The 25,797-nt window shown below is 37.6% G+C and overlaps 1 pseudogene; it reads right to left on the bottom strand.

The window, feature by feature from the left end:
• The window catches only part of LOC108636857, an 84,419-nt pseudogene that overhangs the window by 57,610 nt on the left and 1,012 nt on the right, over nucleotides 1–25,797 (bottom strand).

The raw sequence follows: 25,797 nt of genomic DNA, 5'->3' as shown, positions 1-25,797 counted from the left end.
CGCAGGGTGCAGCATGGTTGGGGCTGGTGCATGGGGATGACCCAGAGAGATGTTGTGGGGAGGGAGGTGGGAGGGGGGTTCATGTTTGGGAACGCATGTAAGAATTAAAGATTTTAAAATTAAAAAAAAAAATCACTGCAGATGGTGACTGCAGCCATGAAATTAAAACACACATGCTCCTTGGAAGAAAAGCTATGACCAACCTAGACAGCATATTAAAAAGCAGAGACATTACTTTACTGACAAATATTCGTCTAGTTAAAGCTATGGTTTTACCAGTAGTCTGGATATGAGAGTTGGACCATAAAGAAGGCTGAGTGCTGAAGAGTTAATGCTTTTGAACTATGGTTGGAGAAGACTCTTGAGAGTCCCTTTACTGCAAGAAGATCAAACCAGTCAATCCTAAGGAAATCAGCTTTGAATATTCATTAGAAGGACTGATGCTGAAACTGAAACTCCAATACTTTGGCCACTTGATACGAAGAGCCAACTCAGTAGAAAAGACCCTGATGCTGGCAAAAATTGAAGGCAAGAGGAGAAGGGGATGACAGAGGATGAGATGCTCAGATGGCATCACCATCACAGACTCAATGGACATGAGTTTGAACAAGCTCCACGAGATGGAGAAGGACAAGGAAGCCTGGCATGTTGCAGTCCATGGGGTTGCAAAGAGTCAGACATAACTGGAGTGACTGGGCAACAACAACAGCAGCAACAATCTTGTTTCTTCATTTTGCTCCTTTGTTCTTTTCTCTCCTCATGAAGATGATGTGTAATTGGATAAATAGAATTATGTCTTGTGAAGGTTCTAGTACCTTTGATTTCTATTTTCCCATTTAGAATTACATGCCATAGAATCGTGAGTATTTTCCCCAAACTTTCAAATTCTTGTCTTACTACAGTTTAGACTTATATCAAGCCATCTGGCTCAGCTGTTTCACTGTTGGTTGTTGTAAGCCTTTGAGTGACTGGATGCATAAATCCTGATTGTAAGCACTCTTGCTTCACTAACCAATTCTTTTTATGGTCTTAAGTTCCTGTTTCCTTGATCTTCTCAGTGTCCAAACTATGAAGACTTGTCATATGCTTTGTTTTTACTAAATGAGAGACAAGGTCTTTATCATGACTGTGCCTATTTTGCAAACTATCTCAGTAGCACGTTTTAGAATTGACTCAATAATATTACAGTATCATCGCAATACTTTTTATTTCTTTCTTCCCACAAATTTCTACCAAAATGTTATCTTCATTAATTTATTTCGACTGCATTTACCTTTTACCAACCTAATGAACCTTTTCATTAAAATAGAGTAACTCAGAGAAAAAGAGAAAAAATAAAATAGGATGACTCCTCTTATTATTACATCTGAAATATATAGGCTTATACTAGCAATTATCAGTAGTATCTGTATGATCATGATTATTGTCCTATATTATACATTTAAGCTTGATGTTCATTTCAGTTCAATCTTGTTGGTTTTCAAGACTGTGTATAGCTTCATAGCTATGCTAACATAGTGATTGTTGAGTAGCATTTCAGATCTTTAAAATTATTTTCTCATGGTAATTGTCAGACATCTGCTCTCTGGTTAGAGTTTTTTAGGCCGACTGATGAGAGAGACTTGTTGGAAAGATAGAATTTTTCAGCATTTATCAATACCACTTAGAAATAATTTTCTATTGTGTTCAGTGGTAATAATTCATGATGTATATAAGCCCAGTTGAGAGACCTCTTTAAGAACAGTGGCAGAAAATATTAGGATGAAAAAGTGGGAAAGAGTGCTAACCTTGTACCCAGTTGGGGATTTGACAAGCCTTGCACACAATAAAACTTGACTAATTTTCCCCTTAAAGGTCACCGTTTGAGGACACCATTATACCGAGACACACAATTGTGATTATCCACTGTAAAACAAAACGAAGACTGTAAAAGAAATGAAATGTGGTATTATTGGATTATTTCTAGATAAAGATACGCAATTTGCTTTTACTATTTTGTGTGTGTGTGTGTGCTTGGTTGCTCGGTTGTGTCCAACTCTTTGCGACCCCATGGATGTAGCCCACCAGGTTCCTTTGTCCATGGGGTTTTCCGGGTAAGAATACTGCAGTGGCTTGCCATTCCTTTCTTCAGGGGATCTTCCCAACCTAGGGATGGAACCCATGTCTCCTGTATCTCCTGCTTTTGCAGGTGGGATTCTTTACCCCTGAGCCACTTAGGAAGCTTTGCTATCACAGGGAGATTCTATTCGAATGAGATGTAGCTAGAGATGATCACTAGTTATTATTTAGTTTATAGGGAGCTTGGAAATCCAGTTTATTTAAGCAAGTGAAGTGCTGTGTTATTCATGATAAATTATTAGTTCAGTATTTTAACACATGCTTTGGGAAATCATGTTTGTCTTTAGAAATCTGTGTTATCTCAATGGAATTTTTTCCCTCTGTGAATGCAGGGCCTGCCTTGTGACTATTCTAATGTTGGTGCTTATGTGGACAAAATGTTTGCTTTCATTTTCTCAGTGTTATTGATTTTGTTTTAGACAGTAATTTTGCTCCTTTTGCTTATCACTCTGAGAATATTGGTTGATTCCCACTGTTATTCGGGGAACTGACTGAAGAAGAGAGTTTATAACCCTACAAAGTCTTTTGACAAAATATTTATTACTTAAGTGGTTTCCCTGACCACTGCTATCCATGCTGTAATAACTGCTTTTCTTATTTCAATATTTTTTCCTTGTTAACTATAATTATAGAATTAAGATATTGTGAATGAGATATTGACTTTCTTGATCTGTTATAAAAACTGTCAAGGATTAGAAGTAGTTATATCCAGCAGTAAGTGTTAATGGATTTTTTTTTTTTTTGGTAAGTGTTATACAGAACCTAGAATTTGGGTAACTGGAGCTTGGAAAGATATAAGCAAAAGAGAAGGCTAAAAGACTATTGTGTATAACAGAAATCCCATGTAAATTTAAGTTAAAACAAACTCATAGAATAAAAAACTCTTTTAAAAAATAGTTATAAGAGAAACGGCATTTTCTCAAATCCCTTGCTTTTGGATCTTTCAATCTAATAAAGCTACATTGAGATTTCTAATAAAGATTCAGAAATTTCTGATAAAAATTTCTGATAAATTTCTGATAAAGAACATGAGCACTCTTCAGGCTAGCATAAGAAAGGGCTTCCATCTACTTGCCAGCTTTTGTTTATTTCTCAAATCATATTCTAGTGAACTTTCTGCACACTAAAATTTATCTAGTTCAGCTGTGGTATGGTTTCTTATATTTTAAAAGTACTAGTTTCATCTGCTAAGGAGAATGGATGGAAACCTTTGGTAGGAAGTGAGCCCTGTAGTGTTTTTCATCAAGTGAGACTATGGCAAAGCCTTCTGATGGTACTAAAGAGAAATACGTGAATAAAAAGACAACTGCTGCTTGAGTCTTTCCTGAAGATGGCACTGGTGTTGCTTAGATAAAGAATGTTTTCATGCTCAGCAGCTTTTGGTTCTTTGTGCACAATGAAAAGGCTTATAGGTACTGACTGGAAGTGAAGTGGAGTGAAAGTTGCTCAGTCATGTCTGACTCTTTGTGACCCCATGGACTATTCAGTCTCTAGGAGTTCTCTAGGCCAGGATGCTGGAGTGGGTAGCCTTTCCCTTCTCCAGGGGATCTTCCAAACCCAGGGATCAAACCCAGGAGGATTCTTAACCAGCTGAGCCACAAGGGAAGCCCGAATACGTACTAGGAAACCTAAGTAGATGTCTTACAGTAAGTAGCTACTTCTCTGTGCATGACTGAAGCCCAGCATGGTTCAGCCAGTCATTTTGGAGGTCTGTATTTCAATTAATGCCTTCACATGGAAAATAAAATTTGATGGAATACTCTTTTTGACCAGGGAAGAAGACAGTACCAAAGTTACATTATGAAGCTCCAGGCTCATTCTCCCACTTTCAAAGTATAAAAACCTAGTAGCTTTATTCTGATAATCTTAAAAGTTAATTCAACAAAGACTTACTGAACACTTGTTTGAGGCAATGCATTGTGCCAGATTGTTTTGGAGGGTTCAGGATGGAAAACAAAAACAAACATAATCTTCATCTTCTCACATCTCTTTAGACATATGCATAAATACATGAGATACAAGTGTCTTAGTCCATTCAGGATACTGTAACAAAATATCACTGATGGAGTAGTTTAAACAACAGAAATTTATTTTGCAGATTTTAGGAGGCTGGAAGCCTGAGTTTAGGGTGCCAGGATGGTTGAATAAGGGCTCTCTTCTAGATCATAGACATCTCACTGTACCCTCTCACGGTAGAAGGGGCTAGAAATCTCTCCAGAACCTCTTTCATGAGGCTTTAATCCTACTTATGGAGCTTCCCAGGTGGCTCAGTGGTAAAGAATCCGCTTGCCATGCATGAGACACAGATTTGGTCCCTGGTTCAGGAAGGCCCCCTGGAGAAGAAATAGCAACCCACTCCAGGACCCTTGCCTGGGAGATCCCATGGACAGAGGAGCCTGGTGGGCTATATAGTCCATGGGGTAGCAAAAGAGTTGGACTTGACTTAGCGACTAAATAGCAATAAAATCCTACTCATGAGGGATCCACTTTTATGACTTGATCACCTCCCCTAAACCCACATCCTAATGCCATCATCTCTAGCAATTAGGATTTCATTATATGAATTTGGGGGGAGGGAGTGATACCAACATTCAGACCATAGCATACAAATTAGTTTCATAAGTCATAGACAAATTACTAAAGAAGTTATTGGAGTACGGGAGGAGGGTTGAGGTAGGTTTGAGATAGACTATGAAAGGAGGGCCTGCTTTCAGCTGAATATGAAATGAGAACGAGACAAAATAGAATTTCCAATAAGGGAACTATATGAGTGAAGCAGTGTATAGAGAATGGTATTCCTTTTGTGTTTAATGATTCATTCAGGGACTGTTCTGTGCTCTCTGTTAGGTGTTCTGAAGCATGACTTGTATACCACTGTTATCTTAGTTCAGGTTTCTATAACAGGTATACTATGGACTGAGCAGCTTACACAATTAACATTGACTTCTCACAGTTCTGGAGGCTGGGAAGTCTTAGATTAAGGTGTCAGCAGATCCAGTGTGTGGTGAGGACCTGTTTCCTGGTTAGCAGGTGGGCACCTTCTCGTTTTCTCCTCACGTGATGGTGAGTTGAGTGAGAGGAAGCAAGGTCTCTCATGCCTTTTCTTATAAGGACACTAATCTCATACATGAGGGCTCTCCTTTATGACCTACCTACCTCCCAAAGGCCTCAACTTGAAATACGGCACATTGAGGATTAGGCATGCTGGCGTGCTGCAGTCCGTGGGTCACATGACCGAGCAACAGAACTGAACTGAGGACTAGGCATTAAAACATGAATTTGGGGGGGACACAAAATTCAGCCCATCACAACTTTGCAATTTTCTCTTTTCGTTAAAATTTCGTTTTTTGGCTGTGCTGGGTCTTCGTTGCTTTTGCGTCGGCTTTTTCTAGTTGTGGTGAGCAGGGGTGTTTTGCCAAAAGTTTTCACTTTTGTCTTAGGTTCAAAGGATTTGTTAACAAAATAAACCACTTTTTATATACAAATACATAATACAAATATTTATTAGAGAATTATAGAACTTACTTTCAATATGCTAACATTAAAAGAAAAGAGAATAGCAAAGCATACATCACCAAATTGGGTTTTGAGCAGCATTCAGACTTAATCAGCACTGGGAAGTCCCGTGTCACAGCACATCTGGAGTCTCAACTGGGAAAAGGTCCCCGGCAGCTTGTCTGCTCCATGGGTGAGACTTCAAAGATTGTAGTTTGGGGTTTCAGGGTTCCTGTTTATAATCCCAGGAGGTTGCAAACTGACAGCATCATCAATCTGTGACCAAACTGCAGCTCTGGTTTCATGTTAATGCTGTTTGTTTTGTTGTATAAAACTTGGGATGTAGTCAAGCGTGGAGCTCAGTTGGCTAGACCCCCCTCGAGGGGCTCAACAATCTCAAGATTTCTCCCCCATCTTATCTATGGTGCTACAAGGCTTGCCCTCACAGCAGCCAGTCACTCCCAGTCACTCCCAATCAGGGCAGTGTCCAGGCAGGATAGAAGCAAAGTCAGAGGCCTACTCTGCTTTGTCTCTGAAGCCTAAACAAGACTATTCATTTTAATTTCCCAAACAAAAGGGTCTACTCTCTAGTTGTGGTGCATGGGCTTCTCATTGTGGTGACTTCTTTTGTTGCAGAACACAAGCTCTAGGCATGCAGGCTCAGTAGCTTGAGACTGCAGGCTTAGTAGTTGTAGCTGGTGGTCTCTAGAGCATGAGCTCAGTAGTTGCGGCTCACGGGGTTTGAAAAGTGAAAGCATTAGTCCCTCAGTCATGTCCCACTCTTTGTGACCCCATGGACTATAGCCCACCAGGCTCCTCTGTCCATGGAATTCTCCAGGCAAGAATACTGAAGTTGGTAGCCATTCCCTTCTCCAGGGGATCTTCCCCACCCAGGGATCAAACCTGGGGTCTCCTGCATTGCAGGCAGATTCTTTACTGTCTGAACCATCAGGAAGCCTGATGCATGGGCATAGCAACTTTCTAATTTTGTATTAGAAAAATAGAAAATAGAAAATTAGTTTTAATCTCCTGCCCCTCTGCTTGTGTATCTTGGGTTACTTAAGCTCTTTGTCTTTGCTTCCTCATCAAATGAAAAATGGTAAAATGGAGGTTTGATAAGGCTACTTACTTCAAAGGGTTTCTGAGAGGATTAAATGAGCTAGTGTATGTATAGTACCTGGCCATAGTAATAAATATTACTGTAGTTATAGACATAAATGTTAGATGTTATTATGAATATTTGTATTTTATACCAATCATTCTATTAGAGAATTCTGATTCTTTTGAGAGGCTAAGAATTAAGACAATTTAGGCACAGGAAAATTAACTTGCCAAAGAGGTACAGATTACAATTTTAAAAATTGAAGTATAATTGATAGTTAAAATATGTTTAAGGTATATAATTTGATGGTTTAATATACATATACATTGTTAAATAATTACTGTATTCAAGCCAATTAACATGTCCATCGTTAGAGGCTGCCTTTGAACTGAGGCCAAATCTGTCCTTTTTTTTCTGCTTCATCATTCAATTCTTAATAATTATGTTGATTATAATGTCTTTCTGGTGAGTGGATAGCAAGGAGCTACAGTAGGATATAAAGATATTAGTGTTCCAAGGTGGAGGGCTTCTAATGCTTGGCCAAGGGTTTAAACTTTGTTGTGTAATAGGAAATAAATTATGAGATGTCATGGGCATTGCTTGTTTCCCTTGGCAGAGGGATAGATAGCTATCATCTATAAGTCAATTAACAGGTGTAATGAAAGTCTCTTAGTCGTGTCTGACTCTTTGTGACCCCATGGACTGTATAGTCCATGGAATTCTCCAGGCCAGAATACTGGAGTGGATAGCCTTTCCCTTCTCTTCCCAACCCAGGGATTGAACCCAGGTCTCCTGCATTGCAGGTGGATTCTTTACCATCTGAGCCACAGTTTAGTTCAATTCAGTCGCTCAGTTATGTCCGACTCTTTGCAACCCCATGAATCGCAGCACGCCAGGCCTCCCTGTCCATCACCAACTCCCGGAGTTCACTCAGATTCACGTCCATCGAGTCCGTGATGCCATCCAGCCATCTGATCCTCTGTCGACCCCTTCTCCTCCTGCCCCCAATCCCTCCCAGCATCAGAGTCTTGTCCAATGAGTCAACTCTACACATGAGGTGGCCAAAGTACTGGAGTTTCAGCTTTAGCATCATTCCTTCCAAAGAAATCCCAGGGCTGATCTCCTTCGGAATGGACTGGTTGGATCACCTTGCAGTCCAAGGGACTCTCAAGAGTCTTCTCCAACACCACAGTTCAAAAGCATCCTTCGGCGCTCAGATTAACAGGTGTGGTTGAGATCTCTTGCCTGTCTCCCTGGATAGCCCAGTATGATACCCTACAAAGATTCTCCTAGGTCAGGATTCCAATCTGGCAGACATTTATAGACTGGTATCCTGGTCTAGGAGAATGTTCAAAAAGTGTCATACTGGGCTCTCCAGGGAGACAGGCAAGAGATCTGAACACAGGAGAACATGTAAACTTTTGATAAACTTTTGTAAACTTTTAATCCAAGTGGTTAGGGGAGAATCAGGAGATATCCTGAGTGTCATGGATCCAAATAATGAGAACGTTTTGGGAAAGAACAAAGCCTTGGCTGCTAAAGAGTGGTTGATCAAAACAATTGCTGAGAAGAAATGATTGGACTTCCTGGCTGGATGGACATCTGTGACTCTTCAAAGAACTCTCCATTGTTGTGGTTTCAGACTGATACATGAAGTAAAGAGAGATTCAGAAAAATAAGTGGGGACAAACATAGATTAGTCTGATAAGAATGAAGCTTGGAGATAAAAGAAAATAGTAATTTAAGGTAGAAATATTATTACTAAGGGAGAGATGTTATTACTGAAGATTTTCTTTTAGTAAGAGGACGGAGCACGGTAGTACTTCAAGGGACTACAGTAGCACAGGACACTTAAATGGAACAGTTCAAGAAGATATGGAGAAAGCACTGAGATATTTTGGGATGGGCATGGACATAATGGCCAGGAGAATGCAGAGGAGCAATCAGTAAAGTCAAATGCAGAAGAGAAATCAAATACAATGTCAGTGGAGGTGTGAGAACAGAAACTGTGTGTATTGATAGAAGTTTCTTTTCAGGAGCTTGATATGCTTGGGTATGAAGAGGAGAGAAGAGGCAGCCCCCAGGTGATGGGAGTTTTGTATTTTTAAGGATGGAATTGTATTTATAGTCTTTGAGGAAGATATCAATAAAGCTGAAGCCAGAGAAAGAGAGGTAAACCATGAAGGCCAGGGAGATAATGATAGAGAATCTGATCATGAGCTCAAAGTGTTTAGGTATCCAGGACAATGAAAGTTGGATATGTTTGTGGATGGAGATGGGATGTTAAAGGAGCTCCTTTTTGCTTCACAAAGAAAATAGACCAGGGACAGCTCCATACACTCTGAATTTGCCTATACAACACATAAAGCCCTTGACTAATATCCTAGTTTTCATCTCCTGCCCTTCTGCTTGTGATGTAGCACCATTTAGACCTGTTACCCAAGTGCTGTTCATATCCTGAGTCTTCCATGTGCTGCTCCTTCTGTTTTTCTGGGTGCCTCTGCTGTTCAGGTAGAATTTAAGGTCTTTCTGTGGCCTTCTGTGTCTTGAGCCCTATAAAACCCCTCCAAATAGACCATTAGATTGAAAGCACTTTAGGAACATGGACCATTTTCCAGTTCCATTTTTATATGTGGCTCCTAGCACACAGTAGTTGCTCAATAATACTCATTGAATTTCATTTCTGCATTTTTCAAAATAACACTTTTGTGTGTTTTGAAAGTTTTTATAGCAATTGAAGATGATTGCAACTTACATATGTTCAATTTATAAAGTTGAATTGGAGACTGATTTGATTTTAAAACTGATGGAACTAACATTTTACTGATTAACTCACCTTCTTAAGCACATACTATCTCTGCTTATTTGACTTGGTATGTGTGTCTGTTATCTCTGTGTGGATAACGGGTCATAATGTTCAAAATTTTCTAAGCCAGGCTTTAGCAATATGTGAACCGTGAACTTCCTGATGTTCAAGCTGGTTTTAGAAAAGGCAGAGGAACCAGAGATCAAATTGCCAACATCTGCTGGATCATGGAAAAGCAAGAGAGTTCCAAAAAAACATCTATTTCTGCTTTATTGACTATGCCAAAGCCTTTGACTGTGTGGATCACAATAAACTGTGGAAAATTCTGAAAGAGATGGGAATACCAGACCACCTGACCTGCCTCTTGTGAAATCTGTATGCAGGTCAGGAAGCAACAGTTAGAACTGGACATGGAACAACAGACTGGTTCCAAATAGGAAAAGGAGTGTGTTAAGGCTGTATATTGTCACCCTGCTTATTTAACTTCTATGCAGAGTACATCATGAGAAATGCTGGACTGGAAGAAAAACAAACTGGAATCAAGATTGCCCGGAGAAATATCAATAACCTCAGATATGCAGATGACCCCACCCTTATGGCAGAAAGTGAAGAGGAACTAAAGAGCCTCTTGATGAAAGGGAAAGTGGAGAGTGAAAAAGTTGGCCTAAAGCTCAACATTCAGAAAACGAAGATCATGGCATCCGGTCCCATCACTTCATGGGAAATAGATGGGGAAACAGTGGAAACAGTGTCAGACTTTATTTTTTTGGGCTCCAAAATCACTGCAGATGGTGACTGCAGCCATGAAATTAAAAGACGCTTACTCCTTGGAAGAAAAGTTATGAGCAACCTAGATAGTATATTCAAAAGCAGAGACATTACTTTGCCGACTAAGGTCTGTCTAGTCAAGGCTATGGTTTTTCCAATGGTCATGTATGGATGTGAGAGTTGGACTGTGAAGAAGGCTGAGCACCGAAGAATTGCTGCTTTTGAACTGTGGTGTTGGAGAAGACTCTTGAGAGTCCCTTGGACTGCAAGGAGATCCAACCAGTCCATTCTGAAGGAGATCAGCCCTGGGATTTCTTTGGAAGGAATGATGCTAAAGCTGAAACTCCAGTACTTTGGTCACCTCATGTGAAGAGTTGACTCATTGGAAAAGACCCTGATGGTGGGAGGGATTAGGGGCAGGAGGAGAAGGGGACGACAGAGGATGAGATGGCTGGATGGCATCATGGACTCGATGGACGTGAATCTGAGTGAATTCTGGAAGTTGGTGATGGACAGGGAGGCCTGGCGTGCTGTGATTCATGGGGTTGCAAAGAGTCGTACACGACTGAGCATCTGAACTGAACTGAGTCAGTGTTAAATCTGTGAAGGGCAGAAGGTTTGCTTCATTTTCTAAATCTGCAATACAACATAGGCATGATTTGTGGGTATAACGTTTTTTTGGAGAAGTCACTTTACATCCCTGTGTCATAGTTATTGCTCTGTGAAGTGATTTCATCTGCTAACCTCTTTCCCACAATTGTAGCTCAGAATTAAGCAGGTTATATTGATTAATATTAATAATTTTTGCTCATAGAAGGTAAGCACTGTACAAATAATTATTCACCAAGAGAAAGTTTCTTAGTCATGTGCTGAACTTTTCAGTGGATGACTGTACATGAGTAATATAATCTGCAACAACCATGCTAGTATGCAAAACCAGTGAAAAATAATTTAACAGATGCTTTTGCTCTTATTTAAATGAACACGAATGTATTGCCTTGATTCCTTAAATGATCAGTTCCCTTTTCTGCCTTATTTGGATCATTTTATATTTCCGTCTCCTTTCTTCCATGATTTGTAATACGTCTCACCTCAGTCCTGTCAGCATGTACCGATAGTTTTCATATTATGTGCTGACAGTGTTACTACTCAGGACTGGGAACATGGTCAGAAAGACAGATATGACCATCCGTCCTTTCCAGGTACTATTGCTGTCATAAGGAACACTCATAGGAGACTTTCTGTTTTAGCTACCAAGGTAACTTCGGTATGCACATCTTACTTTTTATTTTCCAAATGAATACTGCTACTATGTTTCTGAAGGCTTTGCTTGACATCATGTCCTAGGGTTTTGCTTCTGTGAGTTTTGCTTAGCATGCATGCAAAGAAATAGTGGTGCTGACATTCTCTATCTTATTTACAATATTTTATTGATGGCCCAACGTATGGTGTGGTTTAATTTTAAGTAACAGATTGAATACAAATGGAAATGTGTGCTGTCTTCTGAAACACGCTTCCTAGAGCCCTTTTTGGAAACTGATGTGACTATCAAAGGTCGCCATTACAGAAACATAACCTTGTGTGTGCTGTGCTCAGTTGCTCAGTCATGGCTGACTCTTTACAACCGCATGGAGTGTAGCCCGCCAGGCTCCTCAGTCCATGGAATTTTCCAGGCAAGAATACTGGAGTGGGTTGCTATTTCCTTCTCCAGGGAATCTTGTGTACCATTCCATGTTTGAATGTGCTTCAGGAAGATAATAACTTCCTGAAGATAAAGAATCAAATTTTAAGTCCATTAGCAGTAAAACAAAATTTCAGTATGTCTGAAATGTGATTTCCTATAAGACACATCCCATGATGTTACATTTAATCAATTTCTTAATATTTGTATTAATACACTTACCACTTTTATTCAGATTACAGATATTATAAGAAAAGAAAGTGGATTAAATTGAGTAAAATGAATAGTTGGTAAAAGGAGTGTAGAATTAGAGGGGAATATTTGAGAATCTGTTTATAAACTTTAATTGAAATGGTTATAAGACATGAAATTTAAAATACTTAGTAAAAGTCATTGATAAATATGATTAACAGAATTTAAAACTTTTGTTTAAATTGGACCCTATAAAGTCCAGACAGGCAGTACACTGGAAAATGTTTATTCATTCACTTTCTTATTCATATTTACAATAAACATTTATTGAATACAAATTATGTTCCAAGTATCATTTTTGGATATAGGAATCTAGTGAGCAAAACAGATAAAAACCATTGGCATCACAGAGTTTATAGTGGATTAGCATTCAGAATATAAGAAGAACTTCTTCAAAAAAAACAAAAACCCTAACATGTATACTGTCATGTAAGAATTGAATCGCCAGTCCATGTCTGACGTAGGGTGCAGCTTGCTTGGGGCAGGTGCATGGGGATGACCCAGAGAGATGTTGTGGGGAGGGAGGTGGGACGGGGGTTCATGTTTGGGAACGCATGTAAGAATTAAAGATTTTAAAATTTAAAAAAAAATAAAAAAATTAAAAACAAAACAAAACAAAACAAAAACCCAATGAACACAGGAGATGTCTAGGTAATTCAAAAGGAAAGTGCTTAGAGCCAATGAACTTTTGAAATCTTTTAAAACTCCAGTAGTAAGTGAAGGATACAAAGTAAATTAAAACAATTAGATAGCATTTGTTTTTTCTAAAAAAATGGAGAACTAAGAAAGATCAACAAATCAAGTGATAGTAATAGTGTTGGGCAGTGGGTAGTTTCAAGCATTTTGGTCCTCCAGTAAGTTGGTACAATCCTTCTGGGAGACAACCTGGCAGAACCTTCCACCCTGCAGCTCTCCTCCTTGGTATATATCTGCCATGGACTGAATGTTTGTGTATCTTCAAAATTCGTATATTGGATTTCTAACTCCCAGGATGATGGATGGAATTTGGAGATGGGAATTTAGGATTAGGTGAAGTCATGTGAGAACTCTGCAAGCCAAGAAGAGCACTCTTATGAGAACCCAAGCTGGTACCCTGATCTCAGGCATTCAGCCTCCTGAACTGTGATTGAAATAATTTTATTTAAGTCTATGGTATTTTGTTCTGGTAGTCTGAGCTGACTAATACAATATCCTAGAAAGAAAATAGAGCACAATCATGCTCATTGAGGTTTTTTGTTTGTTTGTTTTTACTATTTTCTTCAGTGGCAAAAATGGAGAACAGGTGAAAGGGATAAATAGATGGACCACATAGGATTTTTATGTCAGTGAAAATATTCTATATGATGCTATAATAGAGATACATGTCATTATACATTTGTCCAAACCTATAGAATGTACAACACCAAGAGTAAAATCTACTATAGAATACAGATTTTGGATAATAATTACGTGTCAATAGAAGTTGATCAGTTATAACACATGTACCACTCTGGTGTGGAATGTTGATAATGGGGGAGGATATACATGTGTTGGGCAGTGAGCATGTGGGATAACACTGTACCTGCTCTTCCATATTGCTGTGAACCTTAAACTTCTCTAAAAAATGAAGTCTTTAAAAAATAGGAGAGTATAAAACAAAACAAAACCAAATGGAGATAATCCAAATATTCATGGTGGGTGGGTTGTTAAATAAAACATGATATATCACACTTGGAATAGTATAGCAGATGTCTATTACTGACATAAGAAAATGAGTAAGGAAAAGAGTTAAAATGATTTGGGTATGATCCTATTTATGTAAAATAAACACCAAAATACATAAAACAAAGTCATATATATATATATACACACACACATATATATGTATTTATATATCTTATATGTACATATATCAATATATATAAAGAGGTATCTTAATATTGATTGCCCCTCTGGGGATGGGGATTGGAAGAGAAATCCAGGGGAACTTTAACATCTCCTAAATTATTTGAATTCTGTGTGATAGTGAATTAACTTAATAATTGTATAATTAAACTGTTTTAAATAGAGATGATTGCAGAAGATTTTTAAAAAGTCAATGAGCAGAAAAGAAAATTGGCAGCTGAGAGTATTAAGGGAACTGAGTTCTCCAAAGTAGAAAAACAGTGCCTTGCCTAGTCAAGTTTGTCTGAAGTTCACATAAGAAGTTGAAGACTGAGAAAAAAATCTGAAAAATTGAACTAGAAGTGTTTGCATATGGTTTTTAAGGTTGGACTACATTTTGTAGATTGTTTTAAGAAAACATGTATTAGATCTCATAAACCGACTGACAAATATATTACTTGTGGTTGGTAGTAGAAATAATTTTGAGCACACTCACACATTAATGTGTCTACATAATTTTCCTATCTTAGCTACTATTATCTTTTGTATATATTTCAGTAAAATTCAAGATGCCAAGATTTGTAGAATTTAGCAAAAAAATTAATCTGTTTTTCAAGAACACTTGTTCTGCTTTTTTTCTATCCCCTTGGCTTCACATTCTTAAGAAACCATGAACGTTATATCAGGCCAAAAAGACAGATGATACCTGCTTCAACATTTATCTCGTGGAATCGTTCTTAGTTCTTTAAATAAAAAAAGATGGATATTGAGAAAGTCATCAGTCACCACTGCCTTTCCCCCTACTCGTAATAGAGATGGAGTCAATCAATCTGAGCATCTGCCGGGGTCAGCAGACTAGAAGAGACTTTTGACATGGAAACACATTTCATGATACAGGTCTCCCTCCAGAATGCATACTAATCTTAATCCTGGACTCCATTTTTTTTTTTTAAGGAAGAAAGATTGATGTTCTTGTATCTCTGTTTACCTTTTCCTATGCTGTTTTTCATCACCAAGTTTTTTTTTTTAAAACTATCTGCTGCTGTTGCTGCTAAGTCGCTTCAGTTGTGTTCAACTCTGTGCAACCCCATAGACAGCTAGCTCATACTTTAAACACAAAACCTCTTCTCTCAATTGTCTCTTCACCTCCTAGTGTGTGATTTTTAAAAGTTGAAAGGGGGAAAAGAAATCTGTCTTCTGCAGGACATAGCATACATTTGGTACTACATACTTGTCTAGTTTTCAAAAGTGAGATTCCAACAGAAATGATAAATGAAGGTGATGTTCTTATGTTCCCTTCTCTTTTTAAGTCCATTTAATTCTCCTTCCCTTCATTCTCAATCTCCCTGCTCCTAAAACCCTCATTCTTGTTTCCACTATATAAAATGGACAGACATTTGTCCTGTGCCTACTAAACACAAGCCCCCAGAGCAAAAGAACAATTTTGTCTTAACTGTGGATAGAGAAGAATTGAAAAGGAAATGGGATATAATGATCATGAATTTCTTAAGCACAGGATTTTTTCATTCAAAAAATATTGAACACTAGGTACTAGGGACATGTGATTTATGGCAACTCTGCCTTCGAGGGGCTCAGATGACTAGGAAAGGCCTAAACGTAAGCATACCATTGTATCAGTACCATATCATAGCTATATCAGAGGTCTTTAAAGACCTGCTGCATAAATTCAGAATAAAGGTAAAAACTCTGAACTCATGTGGAGAGAGGTCAAGGAAGTAAGGCATCATAAAGAAGATGCCACCCAGATGACCGAAGGAGCAGTGTAATGAGAAGAAGGGAGTGAAGGCTATTCCATTGTGCATGGCATGTGTGAAGGCAGAGAGCAAGAAAGCATTTATTCCTCAGGGAAAGAAGGCTGCTCAGTGTGGTTACAGAACAGGATGAATAGAGGGGAGTTTGGGGAAGAACTGGGGGTGGGGAACAGCTAGAAGGGTTGCTGTGCTGGCAAGAATGACCAGTCACTGTTTTCAATGTTGTATATGTTTTCTAACATTTATTCCTTTCAAAAATTTTGAGTCAGGTATTATTACCCCTATTTTTCACAAGATAAATCTTAGATAAAGTAAAACTAAACCTCCAAATATCTCAAGTTTACATTGGCAGAGAGTGGCAGAGACAGGATTTGGATTCAGATTTAATAGGCTTTTTAACGCTTTAGCCTGTGATTCATAGAAGAGTGGAAGGAAAAGGGAGGTCTACCTTGTTTGCAATTTGAATTTTATGTATATGCAGTAGGAATTGAAAGAAACATTTTAAGCAAGAGGAAAGGAATAGTCCATCATATTCCTAGATGAAAGCAACTTTTTAAAGAATTTCTTTCGTTAACATTAGTAGCAATATTTTGGCTACCTGATGAAAAGAGCTGACTCATTGGAAAAGACTCTGATGCTGGGAAAGATTGAGGGCAGGAGGAGAAGGGCCTGACAGAGGATGAGATGGTTGGATGGCATAATTGACTCCACGGACATGAGTTTGAGCAAACTCTGGGAGGTAGTGAAGGACAGGGAAGCCTGGCATGCTACTGTCTACAGGGTCACAAACAGTCGGACACAACTTAGTGACTGACAATAACAACAATGTTAGTAACATATAGTCATTAGTATTAAAGATTTGCCTCAAGTCAATGACTGGGCAGGAACAAAATATAATTAAATTTTCTGTGGTAACTGGATATAGTCATCTATATAAAATTAAAGTAAGATATGATTTAATTTAGAAAAGCAACCTGAAAGGACAAAAAGTTAAAGCTAGCTGACTGTACAATTTTCAGTACATTCTCAGCTCATCAACATTTAAGGATTAAAAATGAATTAAGAACAGAGAACAGCTCAAATACTTCTGCAGAAGAATCACTTTCATGATTATTTAGGGTCGATGTCAACACAAGATCCAAACAAACCCAGTATGACACAATAACTGTCATAGCCAGGCTTTTCATACTCAATGAAAAAGGAGATCAGTCCTGAATATTCATTGGAAGGACTGATGCTGAAGCTGAAACTCCAGTACTTTAATACTTTGGCCACCTGATGTGAAGAACTGGCTCATTTGAAAAGACTCTGATGCTGGGAAAGATTGAAGGCTGGAGGAGAACGGGACGACAGAGGATGACATGGTTGAATGGCATCACTGACTCAATGGACATGAGTTTGAGTGAACTCCGGGAGTTGGTGATGGACAAGAAGGCCTGGTGTGCTGCAGTCCATAGGGTCGCAAAGAATCGGACACGACTGAGCAATTGAACTTAACTGATAAATTAAAAATCTGTATAAATTTGAAGCAAATCTGTAAAATTTGTTAGCATCAGGTGGAGGTCAGTGTACAAACTTATTTTTTATCTGAAACAAAAGGCATACTGTACTGTGTTGTTTTATAGGAAATAAAGCATAAACCAAGAAGAACTCCTTTATTAGGCCCTATGATGTCCCTGAACTATGTGTACAGAAACTCAATTGATGTGCAAAGCATGCTGATCTGTTACGTGGCAAACGTTTGTGTTTATTTCCTTTCATTTTTTTTAGAACAAATGAGTAAAACCATTAATAAGCTGAACAGTTTGATGCATTAATCTGCTCATGTTATCTTTTATTGCAAATTATGTGTGTATTGTAAAGGAAATCTCAATATAGAAATTAACTTGGAAAGAGACTTAAAAAATTTTTTAAAAAATTATCTATTTTAATTGGAGGCTAATTACTTTACAATATTGTATTGGTTTTGCCATACATCAACATTAATCTGCCACAGGTATACACGTGTTTCCCATCCTGAACCCCACTCCTACCTCCCTCCCCAGACTCCCTCTGGGTCATCCCAGTGCACCAGCCCTGAGCATCCTGTATCATGCATTGAGCCTGGACTGGTGATTAGTTTCACATATGATATTCTACATATTTCAATGCCATTCTCCCAAATCATCCTACCCTCTCCCTCCCACAGAGTCCAAAAGACTGTTTTATACATCTGTGTCTCTTTTGCTGTCTCGCATACAAAGTTATCGTTTCCATCTTTCTAAATTCCATATATATGCATTAGTATACTGTATTGGTGTTTTTCTTTCTGGCTTACTTCACTCTGTATAATAGGCTCCAGTTTCATCTACCGCATTAGAACTGATTCAAATGTATTCTTTTTAATGGCTGAGTAATACTCCATTGTGTATATGTACCACAGCTTTCTTATCCATTTGTCTGCTGATGGACATTTAGGTTGCTTCCATGTCCTGGCTATTATCAACAGTGCTGTGATGAACATTGGGGTACATGTGTCTGGAAAGAGACATTTAAAAAAAAGTGAGGGAATGATACTTTTCTCTCTGAATTCCATATTTAAAGATGATGATTACAGGTTGAGTGAACTCATTCAAGCTGATTCTTCCTCTTTGAATCCTGATTCTTCTACTTATTAGCTAGATGATCTGAACAAGTTACTTATCAGTTCTGAGGCTCAGTTTCCTAAACTGGAAAATGGAAATGAAACCTGCCTTTCCTCTAGAATTGGTATGAAGTTTAAAAGTGATAATGTGTAGGATACACTCAGTTCATGAAGGCTCCCCATTGCCCTGCCTACAGGAGGTCACACATAAATTGGTATCAGCATCTGATTGCTGCCAAAAAGACAGTCTTGCTGAGAAACACATGTGTTTATCCAAAAATAAAGAAGGTTCTAAGTATGAATATTGGAATTTGTCTGAATATTCAAATACTATTTATGTTGGTGTTCGTTTTTCATTGTTGTTTAGTTGCTAAGTCATATCCAACTCTTTTCATTCCCATAGACTGTAACCCATCAGGCTTGTTTGTCCATGGGATTTCCCAGGCAAGAATACTGGAGTGAGTTGCCATTTTCTTCCCCAGGGGATCTTCCCAGCCCAGGGATCGAACCCATGTCTCCTGCATTGGCAAGCAGATTCTTTACCACTAACTCTCAGAGAAGCCCAGTTATTCATTAGAAAGTTGGAATTCTGATGCTTCTGCCTTCCTCAAAGCAATTGGAGTTCACCAAAAGGAATTTTAAAAAAGATAACAGCAAGATGCTCTTGAAGATACCCTTATCTGGAACATGACTTTTGAAGATGCTTTCTTTACTCCCCAAATCTAGTTTTAGATTCTCATGAGAAGACAGCTTGGTTCTAATTTGCAATCTGCAGGATAAATCATGATCTCACTTTCTCTCTTATGACAGAGCTGGTTTTGAAACCAAACCAAAAAGCCTTGAAAGATGCTCAGGATAATTCTGCCAAGAACTAGGGTGAGGGTCCGTTTTTTTTTTTTTTTTTCCTTTTTTATTGCAGCTAATTTTGGAATCTGTAATTTAGAGGTTGCCATGGAAATAAGTCACATGTGTAATTCCTTTGGCAAAAGTGCCAGTTTGTGAATGGTGAATATTCAAGGTGGTACACTGAGAATAGTTCAGTTCTAAAGTATTCAGAAATCTAAGTCATAGGTGCAGCAGAAAGGGCACTGTTTTAGTGAATTAGAAAGCAATTGCCTAATACATTTCTCTACTGCATGGACTATGCCTGCTTAGACGTAAAGAGAAGATTCTTCTGTGTGGATGTGTCATGGTGCTATTCTTACATTGTCCAGGACAGGTTGATTTCTTTCCCACCAACGATGAATGAAATGTTGATAAGAATACCAACTTGATGTTTTAGGGTTATGTTTTAGTCAATCAACTTTGATATCTTTAAATTAACCTTGAAAAATGACTCCAGTTGAGTTGAGCTATCAGCATAAAACTTCATTCTAAAGAAAGGTTAATACATTAAAAACTATACTCACTGTTCTGTGGGTTGCTTTATATACTCTACAAAGGAAAGCTACTTAAATTCTAGTTTTAAATGTATTTTTGTTATCCTTATTCTTCTTACTCACTTGCCTACTTCTTTCACTTACTAAAATAGATAGCAGAGAGTAGGTAGATAAATAGGTAAGGAAATTTCCAAGTGGTATGCATTCTGAAGACATACATTTCAGATGTCAAGATGCTAGAGAAGTCATATTTATGTATTAGTCAGTATTTTCATCTTGTTTTAGTATACTTTGCGCTTGGATTCCTTGACATGACTAGTAAAATAGACTTCGCGACTAAGAGGTTCTAGTTACAGAAACCCAAGAAGAAATTTTCTGTTGTTTTGAGTAGTCCCCCAATAAAATTTAACCTACTATTGATACATATGGTTGAAATTCCTATTCCAATTCTGTTATTGTGATTCAGGTCTCAATTCACCACCTCTTTCAGGATTTGCAAATCTCTATAGTTATTTTATACTCTACTCTGACCACTTTGAATGACTATGGTTTTATTCCTTTTTATATACCATTTCTATAACTTTTTTCAGTTTACCATGCAGCACTGTATATGTGGTATTTGTGTATGTCTGTCGATATATTATCATCTTTCAAACCTTACGTATAAACAAAACTATTTCTTACTTGTTTCTATCTTGCCTTCATTTCAGAAGACCTGGAGATTTCATTTGAAGTTTATGGAATTTGCCTTAAGTAGGTATCTTGGACAAGTGCTAAAATTAAAACAGTAGAATCACTGATCTTCAAAGATAACATTCCATATTCTCCATACTAACTTCATCCCCTAGATTGCTTGATGATTGGTGTGTGTCCAAAAGGTGCCATGATGAACAATTCACAGATTTTTGTCAGATTTAGTTTGCTGAGTGCACATACATGCAGCCAAAGGGTGACTAGGTAGAATTCCAATGGAGCATAATAGAAAAGCCATAAAATAAAAAAAACTGTTTGGAGATGTAATAATGAGGAATGGGTTGTCAACACAAAAAAGAAAGAGGGGTAAAGGTTACAACTCAAGAGAAAATGCTTAAATGAAACTAGAGGGAAATGTTGGAAAGAGAGAAAAACATTTCACAGGGAAAAAAGAAGTAAAAGAAAAACGAACAGATTACAGACAGAATCATTCTATAACAGATCACGTCTGAAGTGTCAGGCAGTACATCTCTAAAAATGTATTTGGGAGAGCAGTCGTTTCTTTTTAATAGTAAGCTAGTCTCAAATACGGTGTCAATTCTACTCTTGGCATCCAGTCTTTCTGTATGGACACAAAAGGAAACCATGAGGCTAAAAAAAGGTAGAAGACAGTTTTTTGGAAGGAAAAAAAGAAATGATATTGACATCATTGGAAAAAAGCAGTTTAGGACTATTGCTCTTCTAAATGCTTATGCATATGTGCTGTGACTTGCAGGCACCTTCAACAGCATTGTTGCCAAACACTGATTTGAAATCGAATGCCTGGCATACTTTAGGTTGTATGTTCTATTGTATATTTGAAAACCCTGTCTAATAAAACTGTGGAAGGAATTGTGGAGTGAGTTTTTCTTCATGGGAGTTGTAAAATTCATTTACAGTGGCTTCAGTAAAGTTTCACAGTGTTTAAACTGCTAAAACATTTCTTTAAGCACAAAGTATCAAAATGTTTGAGAACCGCAATCATTATAAAACATTGAACATTTTAAGTAGGCTTTTGTTTATTTATTTTTATTTTTTATTTTTTCACTTTACAATACTGTATTGGTTTTGCCATACATCAACATGAATCCGCCATGGGTATACATAAATTCCCACTCCTGAACCCCCCCCTCCCACCTCCCTCCCCATACCATCCCTCTGGGTTGTCCCAGTGCACCAGCCCCAAGCATCCTGTATCCTGCATCGAATCTAGACTGGTGATTCGTTTCTTATATGATATTATACATGTTTCAATGCCATTCTCCCAAATCATCCTGCCCTCTCCCTCTCCCACAGAGTGAAAAAGTCTGTTCTGTACATCTGCGTCTCTTTTGCTGTCTCGCATACAGGGTTATCGTTACCATCTTTCTAAATTCCATATATATGTGTTAGTATACTGTATTGGTGTTTTTCTTTCTGGCTTACTTCACTCTGTATAATAGGCTCCAGTTTCATCCACCTCATTACAACTAATTCAGATTAAGTAGGCTTTTGAACTCATCTAATTTTGTTATAGAGATTTCCTTTAGTTCTGACACCAGCGCCACATTTCTATTCTTACACATTTTCATTCCATTAAAAAGAAGACAAGAAGAATTTCAGCTCTTTCCAAGAAAGTGTTTTGTAGAAAAAGATTGATATAATGTGCCTGTTGAGATTCATTCCCTCTCAAACAGAAAATCACAGCCCAATTGAACTTTATTTTATATTTGATGGACAAAGATTCAGGACTTTTGAATGCCTCACTACCAATTAGAAAAAATTACTGTTTGGAGATGTAATAATGAGGAATGGGTTGTCAACACAAAAAAGAAATCATTGGGAGACTCTAGTGCCCAGCTTGTTTCTGTGATTTTTGTCTTTCTTTGGTTATGGCACTATAAAACAACTAAAAATCTGATAGAAATAAATATATAACCTGTATTGCATGATGTTTTTAGCTAAACTGCACTCAAGGGAATTAAAATGAGGGCCAAGAGTCCTCGAGTTTTTCCATTTTTAAATATTCTTTTCTCTCCTAAAAAGAGAAATATATTAGTATGGAATTAGCTATCCCAAATTTTTTCTGCCCAAGTTAATTTCAAGTCTTTGAGGTGGCAATATAAGTCATAAATAAAACTGAGAATTTTTTATTATGTTAGTTTCAGGTATACACCATAGCAATTCAGTATTTTTATAATTATACTCCACTTAAAGTTATTATAAATAACATATATAAAATATTTAAACAATTATATAAAATTATAATGTAAATATTATAGTTATTATAAAATATTATAAAAGTTATAAGATATAGGCTATATTCCTATGTATGCTGTATATGCAATATAGCATACATGCTGTACCATATATCCTCATAGCTTATTTATTTCACACACAGAAGTTTGTACCTATCCCTCCCCTATTCCTCTTCCCACTGGTAATCACTAGTTTCTTCTATAAATATGGTTCTGTTTTGTTATATTCATTCACTTGTGTTATTTTTTAAGATTCCATATACCAGTGATGACATACAGCATTTGTCTTTCTTGGTCTTACTTATTTTATGAAGAATAATATCTTTGACTGTTCATATTGTGACAAAAGACAAAATTTCATTCTTTTTTGTGGCTGAGTAATATTCCATTGTAATATTAAAAAGCAGAGACATCACTTTGCTGACAAAGGTCCATAGAGTCAAAGCTATGGTTTTTCTAGTAGTCATGTACAGATGTGAGAGCTGGACCATAAAGAAAGCTGAGCACTGAAGAATTGATGCTTTTGAACTGTGGTGTTGGAGAAGACTCTTGAGAGTCCCTTGGACAGCAAGGAAATCAAACCAGTCAATCCTAAAGGAAATCAGTCCTGAATATTCATTGGAAGGGCTGATGCTGAAGCTCCAATACATTGGCCACCTGATGTGAAGAGCCTGCTTATTGGAAAAGACCTTGGTGCTGGGAAAGACTGAGGGCAAGAGAGAAGGGGGCAGCAGAGGATGAGATGGTTGAATGGTGTCACTGAATCAATGGACATGAGTATGAGCAAGCTCTGGGAGATGGTGCAGGACAGAGAAGCCTGGCATGCTTCAGTCCATGGGGTCACAAATAGTCAGACATGACTTAGCAACTGGACAATGAACAACAATATTCCATTGTATATGTGCATCAGGGCAACTTTGTCCATTCTTATGTTAATGGACACTTAGGTTACTTCCATATCTTGACTGTTATAAATAATGCTGCTGTAAATATTAGGTTGCCCATATCTTTTCAAATTAGTGTTTTTTTTTTTTGATATATACCCAGGAGGGGAATTGTTGAATAATATGGTAGTTCTATTTTTAGTTTCTTAAGGAGCCTCTATAGTGTTTTCCATAGTGTCTGTACTGATTTACATCCCCACTAATAGCAAACAGAGTTTCACTTTTTTTCACATTCTTGCCAGCATTTGTTATTTGTGGTCCTTTTAATGATAGCAGTTCAGACAGTCATGAGGTGATATCTCATTATGGTTTTGATTTGCATTTCTTTGATGATTTGCAATTTTGAGCATCTTTTCATTGGTATATTGGCCATCTGTATGTCTTCTTTGGAAAAATATCTTTTCAGGTCTTCTGCCCATTTTTGATAGGATTATTTTTTATATTGAGCTGCATAAGCTGTTTATATACATTTTGGATTTTAGCCCCTTGTCAGTCATATCATTTGCAAATATTTTCTCCCATTCTATAGGTTGTCTTTTGTTTTGTCAGTAGTTTACTTTGCCATGCAAAAGTTTTTTTAAAATATAAATTTATTTATTTTAATTGGAGACTAATGACTTTACAATATTGTATTGGTTGCAAAAGCTTTTAAGTTTAATTAGGTCCTATTTGCTTATTTTTGCTTTTGTTTACTTTGTTTTAGGACATAGAACCATGAAAATAGTGCCAAGATTTATGTCATAGAATGTTCTGCCTATATTTTCTTCTGTAGATTTTTGGGTTTTGGTTCTATATTTAGATTTTTAATCCATTCTGAATTTAATTTTGTATATGATATGAGATAAGTTCTGAATGTATTCTTTGACGTGTAGCTTTCCAGTTTTGCCAGCACCACTTACTGAAGAGACTGTCTTTTCTTCATTGTATATTCTTGCCTCCTTTGTTGTAGATTAATTGACTGTAAGTGCATGGGTTTATTTCTGTGCTCTCTGTTTGTTCCATTGATCTATGTATCTGTTTTTGTGCCAGTACAATGTTGTTTTGATGACTGTAGCTTTGTGGTACAGTCTGAAGTCAAGAAGAGTGATACCTCCAGCTTTGTTCTTTTTTCTCAAGATTCCTTTAGCTGGAGAGTCTTACATATTTCCACATAAATTTTAGGATTGTTTGACCTAGTTGTGAAAAATGTCATGGATATCTCTATAGGGATTGCATTAGACCTGTAGATTGCTTTGTGTAGTATGCACAGTTTAGCAATGCTGATTTCTTCTAATCCATAAACTTGGTATATCTTTCCATTTGTATCACCTTTGATTTCTTCATTACTGTCTTACAGTTTCCTGAGTATAAGTTTATTACTGCCTTGGTTAGATTTGTTCCTAGATTGCCGGGAGCCGCCATGGGAGATCCCACCCATGACAAGGTCATGTGGAAGAGAACTGTTAAGCAAGGCTTCAGAACTCAAGGGGCTCCCTAGGCTTTCTCGAGCATCTACCCCAAAACCAGAATCTGTCTGTTTTACTGTTTCATGACTTTCCCCAACTCCTCTGACATTAACAGGGGGCTAACCCTGACCACCTTTCTCTGGAGAAAATCAACTTAGGGCTATAGCTAACAAGTCTCCTGGACATTGGCAGGTTATCCAGACTCTTGCAGCTATGCATACAATTATTTACAGCTTCCCAACTGTGAGAGGCACAGAAAGCCTAAAACATAGAGCCTTTGAAAGAGTTAAAAGTTATTAGAGTAATGCTAGTGCTGATGTAGGATTTCATTACTGGGCCAATGCTTGTTGCTAAGTTCCCATATCTCTTATCCACTGTGCACCTGGGAGTGCATTAGTTAACATAGTGAGAATGCTGGAAAAATAAGTGTAGCCTTGAATTTAACCATATCAGACTTTTGAGCTAATTGGTTCTTTCTTGTAACTCACTGCACCTTTGCTCTGTAAAAAATGTAACTCTGTTTGGCATTTTCTGAGGCTGACATAGATTAGAAATATAAAGAAAAAACACTTTGAGGGAA

Source organism: Capra hircus, chromosome 10, assembly GCF_001704415.2.
Source record: "Capra hircus breed San Clemente chromosome 10, ASM170441v1, whole genome shotgun sequence".
Classification (NCBI taxonomy): Eukaryota; Metazoa; Chordata; class Mammalia; order Artiodactyla; family Bovidae; genus Capra; species Capra hircus.
This window is presented reverse-complemented; position numbering and strand designations above follow the sequence as displayed.